An 8890-nucleotide genomic window follows, 5' to 3' on the forward strand; every position below is an offset into this window, starting at 1 on the left:
GTGTACGTCTAGAGCCCTTTTGTTTAGCTCTCAGCTTGGGAGCGGGAAAAAGTTACTCATGGCTGAGCTCTGGGAGTATAATTTAATTTCCTGGGTCTCTGAACAGTGATTTAAACTGGTGTCATGTAGGAGATTTGTAACAAGAGCACCTAGAAGCTGAATTGGCAGAAGTGATACGACAAGGTATAGGTATGCTTTCTCTGAAAATCAGAAACAAATGTGGATGCTACCAAGAACCGGGAACTTCAGTTATTTTGTGTGTACTTTAGTGTTATCTGCACCGATCAGCCTCCCCACTCTTTGGTTGTCTTTGTTTTCATTTTCGCATGAACACAATGATGGTGCTTTTAGACTGAGGTATTTCAGGCACTATGTCTTACGCAATTTGCTCTTAAACAGCTGAGACATGGGTGCCTATCTGTCTATGACAAGGATTAGTTTATTGCTTATTTAATAGAGATCTTGAAAACTTGTTTATAACTGTTTACATACAATTTTTTCAACAATTCGGATTGCCTAAGGCTACAGCATGTTCCCCATCCTTATGTGCAGTGTGTAACCCCCGTGTGGCCTCAGGCAAATGGAGTGGTTAAAAGATTTATGCATTGTGTGGATAAACAAAATCTGGGAGAATTTCCCTGAGGCTTTGTCTGGATTGGCAAAATGGTGTGATTTTAAAACATGATAGTTAGTACCTGGCATTTCTCATATATGCTGGCTTGATGGGGAAAAACCTGTATGAGAGAACCAGAGCTTTTAAAGAAACCCCACTTAGGTACAGCATATGTTCACAGCTTGCCCTGTCTAACTAACTTTGTGTAAGACAGCGACTACTATCACTGAAATATAACCCTTTTTCCTAGTGTAGACGTAACCTGAGAAAACAAATACTTGAGGACTTTCAAGAATTTCCCTGACCAGGCAATGAAATGAACATGCCAGACTGAGATAGAGATTTGGGGAATTTCTCTTTCTGGTGGAAGAAACAAAGAGGAGGCTGCCAAAATCTCCTGCGGGTTCAGATCCTGCCCTGACCCTTGTCAAGGATTTCCTGGAGACCAGATTCAATGGGAGAACTTCCACAGGCTGAAAAATGTGAGGATTTTACCTGCAGTGTGCTGCCCTTGTTTTGTGTTAAACCCACTGAAGTCTAGAATTTAGGGCAGGGGGAAGTAGCCAAAGGATTTGGAAAGCCCTGCTCACTCTCACTCGACTTTTAAGCAAAGTACAACGGACTATATATAGGCCATATGTAATGCTGATTTCTCTAGGAAAGTGATTGATTTTCTTTCAGTATAAACCAGTCCCTCGCTGGCTTAGGCTAAAACGAAATAAAGATGTTGGCTTGGCTTCCAACACCGGCAAGGAAATTAATTTTAAAACAGCACCGCCCGTTAACACCAGGCCAGCATTCGTCTGGGCTCAGCCCGCCATGGCAAGTCAGGGGTGACGGCCATTTTCCTCACACCTCCGGCGCAGGCCCCCAGCCCCTGAGTGGTGGGTGGACCTCGGGGGGGGGGGGGCACCGCCGCCCCTCCTAACCATCCCGCCCCCACCTTGAAGCCGCCCTCCGGGGGCAGCTCCGGTGAGCGCCGCCGGGTGCCGGGGGTGGTCCGGAGGGCCTTCCGCAGCTCCCGGCGGCGGGGCTGGGAGGCGGGCGCCACAAGCCGCTCGCACGCAGCAGGTTTCCCGCTCGGGAGCTGCAGCCGCCCGGTGCTTCCCGGGAAACCGGCCGGCCCGGGGACCCTCCTGCTTCTCGGGGAGGAGCCGCCTTCCCCCTGGCAGAGCGGCCGCTGCCCGACAAAAAGCCCCGACGCCGAGCTGCCCCCGGCGGCCGCGGCCCGCGGCTGCCGCCCGCTGGAGGGAGCGGGCAGGGCCCGGGGCGGCGGGGCGGCCCGGGATGTCCCGTCGCCCTGCATGTCCCCCCCCCGGGCCCGGCGTTTCGGCCTCTGCCACCCGCTGCCTCCAGGTCCGAGACCGAGCTATCGCACCGCCCCGAAGGCCGCTGGCTCATGGGCTGGCACCGGCGCGGGGAGCAGCCCTAGTTACCTGCGGTGGTTTTTCTCCCGGCCGTTGACTGCCTGCCACTGTCGGTACTTCTAAGTCTCAGGCTTACTCCGCTAGAGCATTTTTTTCCTCGATTAAAAAGCACCTCAGCAATCTTTTTTATTCCTGAGGGGAATTCTTATGCACTCAGATCACGCTACTTTACCAAATTCTTATTTATAAACCAAGAAGACTGCTCCCATTAAGACGGCTGGTATAAGAAATTCTCTCTTACCCATCCCTTTATGGCTCACACACATCAACACCCTCACCTGTGCGGTTTTAACATCCGTGTAAAGCATAGGCATGAGGTCCAGCAATATTTTGTTGTTGGATTCCCCAGGGCTACATGGGGAAGTATCACTTCCATCTCTTACCACCATCTCTCCTTTAGATTTCCCTTTAATCCTCTTTGTGGGAGCTGGCCCTCAGGAGCTCACGTCAGGTGCTGGTGATCCAGAAACACCACTCTCTGCTTTTGCCTCTTGGCATGGCCTCTGCACGTCGGCTCCAAATACAGAGTTTTGTGCTGGCATTGAGATGCTTTTGTGAACTGGCCTGTCTTACAGAATAAGCTGGGCTGTATCATATCTCTGCCTTGCCCTATCACTACTCCTTCAGCAAACTTGGTGCTAACTGTAAATGAGAGCGATGACTCGCACATTTCCTTCAAGATTATTCCTGCTACCAATGCCTGCGGAACGTCTCTAGAGAAAGCTTTAGCCAACAACTGCTTTTCAAGCATTTTTATGCCTGTCAGTTAAGCAGTTTTTAGGCCATTTAATTTGGACCGTTTCTTTTTCGTAAATCATGTGAGACTGAACCAAATACTTTATCAACCTCTATGTGTTTTTTATCAGTGCACTTACCTCTTTTATCACAATTCTGACTTTGTCTAAGAACAAAACCAGATTTATTTGATTAAGGGTTTGTTGTTTTGGTTTGGTTTTTTTTCTGTAAAGGGATGTTAGCTACATTCAGATTTCACTACATGATGCTTTCCTCAACTAGCAACCATCCAGGTTTCTGAATTTTCCCAGTCTTCTGAGTATCAGTTGAGCAGTGATGGTCAGCCATCATTTTTGGGACTCTTGGTACAGGTTTCCTGCAAATTTGAATGAAAAAACCCAACCCCTCAAACCTGGTCTTCCCCTCTAGCACAAATCTGATATTCTTCTTCTGTAGAAAGGACTGTGAGGTTCTTTGTCATCGTCATATGACAAATCAACCAATATCTTGCTGCTTTCTAAACATGGAAGAGACTATTCATTTTAACATTTGCCTTTTCTGTATCATTAACAGTTGACCACTGGCATATAGTAACAGTACTATATACTTTAACTTTTTAAGTGATATTGTTCCCTGTCTTGAACACCTCAAAACCACTTTTCTTGTGTTTAGGTCTGCTGGTCAAGACTTCTTTTCCTTCTGTGTTTAGCTTTATTTATCACTATTGAACTTCATTAGCTTCTTGTCTATATCTGTTACTATCTGTTTTCATTTCCTTCTGTTTGATAAATAATGCCCTTACTGCCAACAGGTACATTTATTTCCCCTCTGAAGCAGACTGCACTTACGTTGTTCACTTCACCACCAAGAGCATTTAGAGTGGACACTGTCCCAAGCCAGCTGCTTTAGAAACTAAAGGGATATGGTGGCAGCGTGGTAGTGACTGCCACTATGGGGAGCCATTCAGGTCTATAATAATTTGTCATATAAGATCCTTCAATTCATGGCTTTACCTTTTAGAAGGAGCACTCAAATTAGCTGAAAAAAAAAAAACAAAACATAACAAAACCAACCAGATTATGGCATAAAATGCTGAATCTTGCAGATTCAGTTACAAGGAGAAACTGCTGAGTTTGATGGTGTAATCAGCCACAAACTTGGCTACTTCTGTTCAGGAATCAACAGTGGTAAGATGAAGGTTGTAGACAGAAGCCTTCAGGTGCACAAACCTGTCTTCTGCTGTCCTGTGATCACATTTTGGAAGTCTTCAGGAAGACGAAATGATTTGAGGAACAGCCTGCTGACCAAAAGCAGTCATCTAGCACAAAGGTTTTTTAACTCAGTGAAACTATTCTTTGCTATTGAAAATCAGTTAACAAAGAAAAGGAGCAACCTTGTTTTTAAGTGAAGAGTGGCTGCTTGAAAAGTATAAAAGTGAAGTTCCGTCCCTACTTTTGTATGTAGTTATGCTATCCTTTCTTTTTTCTTTCAGATTTCATGAAAGTGTTTGCTGTCTTCTGATCAAATGTACTGGAAGAGATTTGATGGTATTTTTCTGTATCAGTTAGAAAAACCCCTTGTGTTGATATAAGAGAAAATGACTGAATGAGCTATTCTAACCCTTATATGATTTGAACCAGTCTTAAGACCTATGATTTTCTAACTCAAGGTTCTACACAGACAGAGCAGCAAGCTAAAATAGCAGAAATTGTCTTCAGAGCAAATAAAGGAAGGTATTTCTTCACTCTACATATATTTCAGGTGTGGAACACATGGTTACTGATAGCTTACATAGGTTCAGAAAGATCTTGGACAGATTTATACAAGAAAAATTCATTAAAGGTCATTGTATGCAAAGATTCCACTACGGTCTCATGGAGTATCTGCCTCATGAAGCAGTGCATGCTATGAAAATATTGTACACTCACTTTTGTTTTTACTTTTTGCTGGGCAGATGCTATTGGTCTCTTTTGTAGGCAGGGTAGTGGATTAGATGGAGCTGTGGCCTGATCCAGCATGGCTTTTGCATGGTCTTATGTACACGAATCCAACGGTTTCTAAGGTCTTGTCCCATTTCCTCTGGACATCGTAATACTCACCACAAAGTTCTACATGTGGCATAGATGAGACACCATTGGGAAATTGTCCCCTACCGATGTGGCCTTCAGCACATCCGTTCTGCACAGAAAATCCTAGAGAAAGTTCAGGTTGTCCTTATCCACTCATTGTGCTTGCTTCTAAACACTCAGCCTTCTGGGTTTTCACATTCCACTGTTCATCTCGCTGCTTATGAGTGGGACAGACATTCACTTTCTTGAGTGTGTCACAGCATGGCTTAGTTTCCTGGATTTCTATGTAGGCTTTGAACTGATATTGTTAAGATGCTCTTAATAGGAACCCAATTATTTTTATTGCTCATCAGTGCCTGACACAAGCTGCCCAGAAGCAAACTGCTAGTGATTATCTCAGGTTCAAACCTGATCTACTCAGTAGACCTACAGGATGAACATTTCAGAGGAACCTATGACTATCACCATTTAATCAAAATACAAATTCTGTGAATAATATCTACAAATTCTGTGAGCAATACCTACAACAGGCCTCACAAATAGCACTTTCTCTCACAAAATTTGACAGTGCAACTGAGAAAGTTTCTTTGTTCCATGTAGTTGAGTGGAGTTTAGCTTAAAAGACAGAAATAACACAGTTGTGTGTAAATTAATTGACTTTAAAAACAACTCTGAAAGAGTCTTATCTAATTAATGTGTAACAATAGTTGATGATTTATTGACTTTTCTGTGAATATACAGTTTCTATTAACAATATTTAGATAAATTTTTCTCAGAAATTCTTAATTATTTATGTTTAGTAATTTATGATTAAGCATTTTACAAGAAACAAGGCACTAAAATGTACAGTTAGTCATCATTATTACATATGCTGTGAGTTTCAGACATACAGTAGATTTCCCTCATTTAGACAATTACTGAATCTCTTCTTCCAATGGTACTTTTTGTTGCATTTCATACATGCCCAACCATTAGAAAGTATACATTTTAGGGCCCTACTTTTGTCTCCTTTTAGTCACTATTTCTGTAGGAAAACCAAAGAATTTTCTATGAAAATTAGCTACACAATAAAGATAATGAAAACCCCATTCCTCACATTTCTAAGGACCTGGACCTACTGTGACCTCCTTAGAGATTCAAACTATAATGTGGGCATTATTTATCAATCAAAAACAACAGTAACAAAAAAAAATTGTTTAAAGGTGAAATTTCAGAAGCTATTTCTGTGCATGGCAGAACCAGCCTTGGTGGTGTTTGAGACACTAAAATACTAGACCAACACTTTACAACAGGTGAGATGTCTGAGGCTGATACCATGCTAGGAAAATCAAATTAGCCTAGTGGCTACCATTTGGCTAAAAAGGGAATCTTAAATAATGTATAGTTTTTAGAGCAATTTAAAAAGCACAACCCAGAAAATCTTGCTAATAGAAGGCAAAACCCACAAGAGATACCATCTAATACTCCATTAAAATATTTAGTATCAGAAGAAGTGTATATATTTTCAAGTATCTTATGACAAATAGCCCAGTACTTAAGTGCTAGTTTCATTTTAGATGCTTACTGACTATAAGCACAAACACGGCACAACGTAATTTTATATATTGTTAAAATACAACAGAATCTAATGTCACATAACAAATACAACACAGTGTAAAGAAAGAGTGGTTTCCTAATTATTTGACCACTTACACAAAAATGACAAAGAGTGCCTAGATTCATTTCTCCTTGAGATTCTCAAGGTCTTGCGCTGGCAATATTTTAGAGGTCCAATTTCCAGTGCCTCTGCATTTAGACTGCAGTGACCCTGAACCCCCTGAACACACATGGAAAGATTACCACTTTCAGAGGTTTTCAGGGGATCCTTGCAGTCTCCTTGACCAAAGGAATTCAGGTGCAATTCCAGTGCTGGTGGAATATACATGCAAAATAGGGGAAGATTCTGCAGGATAAGAAAAAGTGATGGTGGAGAGAAAACCTCATAAAACAATCTTGAATAACACCCTGAGTCATTGCCAAATTAAAGTAAAAGTTACTTTTTCTCCTTGGAAAGATAAGACTTCTCAAAACCTGGCTGATAAGACTTCTCAAAACATGGCCAACATGATATATCATCACAAGATGGTAGTACTAGCAGAGATGGCAATAACACATTTGGAAATGAATTGTCTCTTAAGCATTTTTGCTTCCTGGGTATTGTAAAAATATTTCTGTTAAACTGCATGAATTTTTGGAAAATGGTTCTTACTCACTTAGCAATACAAGCCACTCAAAAATCACGGGAAGAAAAAATGTTAAAGAAAACCATTATGTGATTGCTTTTGAGAAGCCAAAACTACTTTTTTTTTCCTCATAGTCACATAGGTTGGAAATTCCAGGTGATGCCCAGGGGAAGTGGGACTTCAGTGCTCTCTGGAAACTGATGGGATCTGAAAATGTAACTAACATGCTTTGTTGAAAATCCAATCCATGATTTCTACAGCCCATTTTGCCCAGAGGTCCTGATTTGCCATGACCCCTGCTGAAGACAGCACGTCAGCACCTCTGAAAAACAGGCCCTGTCTACACTAGCGCTGCTGGATGCCAGTTGGTGGTAAAACAGCTTGTACATCTCGTGACTGGAAGTTCAGAAGCACAACCACAAAAGGAAAGGTATGATTAGGGCTATGCCTTAGAGTTCCCTGGGAAGTAGGACAGACTGGAATATCTCTGCATTTGCATTTATGGATTATCAGAACATTTTTCTGGTACTGATCTAAAATGTCAGGACATCTGCATCTTGAGAGGATGAAGATCAGATCTCTCGTTATTTATCCTTAGACTCTTAAAAAAAAAAAAAAAAGTGGAAAGTATAAATAAACACAAAAGCCCACATATAGCTGATAATATAAAATATTAGAAAAATATTTAATATGTTGTTCATTTGGTTGAATTCATGTATATATCTAACTGGGGATGGATTAACGTCGTTGGCTTTATTTTAGTTAAGAATAGTAATGAATGTGATGGAAGTAGCAAAGATTTTACAAGTAAGAAAGGTGAGAGCATGCCTGTGTGATTTATTAACCATACCAGTTAACCAAATCCTAACAGAAAACTGAATCTGTCAGACTGCAACTGTGTTAATTTATTGCTCTTGGTAGTTGAACACTGACAGGGCATAATTTTAACCTGTCCCATGACTTGAAGGATTTTAATATATAACAATTTAAAAAATCAATTGCTTACCAGCTGTTTTTACAGATCACCAAAGTAACCCGCTGCTGTTACTATGTCCATACTTGGGTTTTAAGTTGTGACAGGATGTGGGCCTGAGTTTGTTGTGCTGTGGGTCTTGAGCCACTTATGTCTATGCTGTGTGTAAGAGAAGGGCTTAAGTTTAAGCCAGTCTTTTCCCATGCATGATTGTCCCAGCCTGTCTCCCTGACAGTGCCCTCATGCTGGATTTATAGAAGCAGCATCTGTAGCTGTGGCATTTGGACCAGAATGAGAGCAGAGACCTACGCTTATCTGTCAAGCCCACGGCAACATGTAGAGAAATGTATTTGCTTCAGCAGGATTGTGGAAGCATAAGCTGGAAGAAAGCAATTAATTTATCAGTCCACAAGAGGAATAAAAGCAAGATTTACCCCAGAAGACAGTGTTGTATTTGGCTGAGACAAAGTACCATTACGATTGTTTATTGATTATACCTCTAAATTTGTCACTGGTGTGACAAGGCACCTCAGTGACACAGTTAGCAATGATGGTTGTTCCTGATGGCCAAGGACCCTCATTTTTTGTTCAAATTCATCCACCACCACTGATTTGGTAATTGGAAAAGAGGCAGGGAGTCAGCACCAGACAACTTGAGAACGTGAGCCCCTCGCCACAGTCTGACTAGCACCACTGCATGGCTAAGTGCATCCAAGTAGGAGTATGGCATTCAAGAGGAACAGGACAAAATCTTCTTCAAATGTTATCAGCCACCAGCGGAGTGCAACACAAAGCCCAGTCTAGCTTCAGAGCCCTCATGAAAGCCGGTAATTGAAAGCAAAACAAGTGCA

The sequence above is a fragment of the Strix uralensis genome, chromosome 1, assembly GCF_047716275.1.
Source record: "Strix uralensis isolate ZFMK-TIS-50842 chromosome 1, bStrUra1, whole genome shotgun sequence".
NCBI classification, from domain to species: domain Eukaryota; kingdom Metazoa; phylum Chordata; class Aves; order Strigiformes; family Strigidae; genus Strix; species Strix uralensis.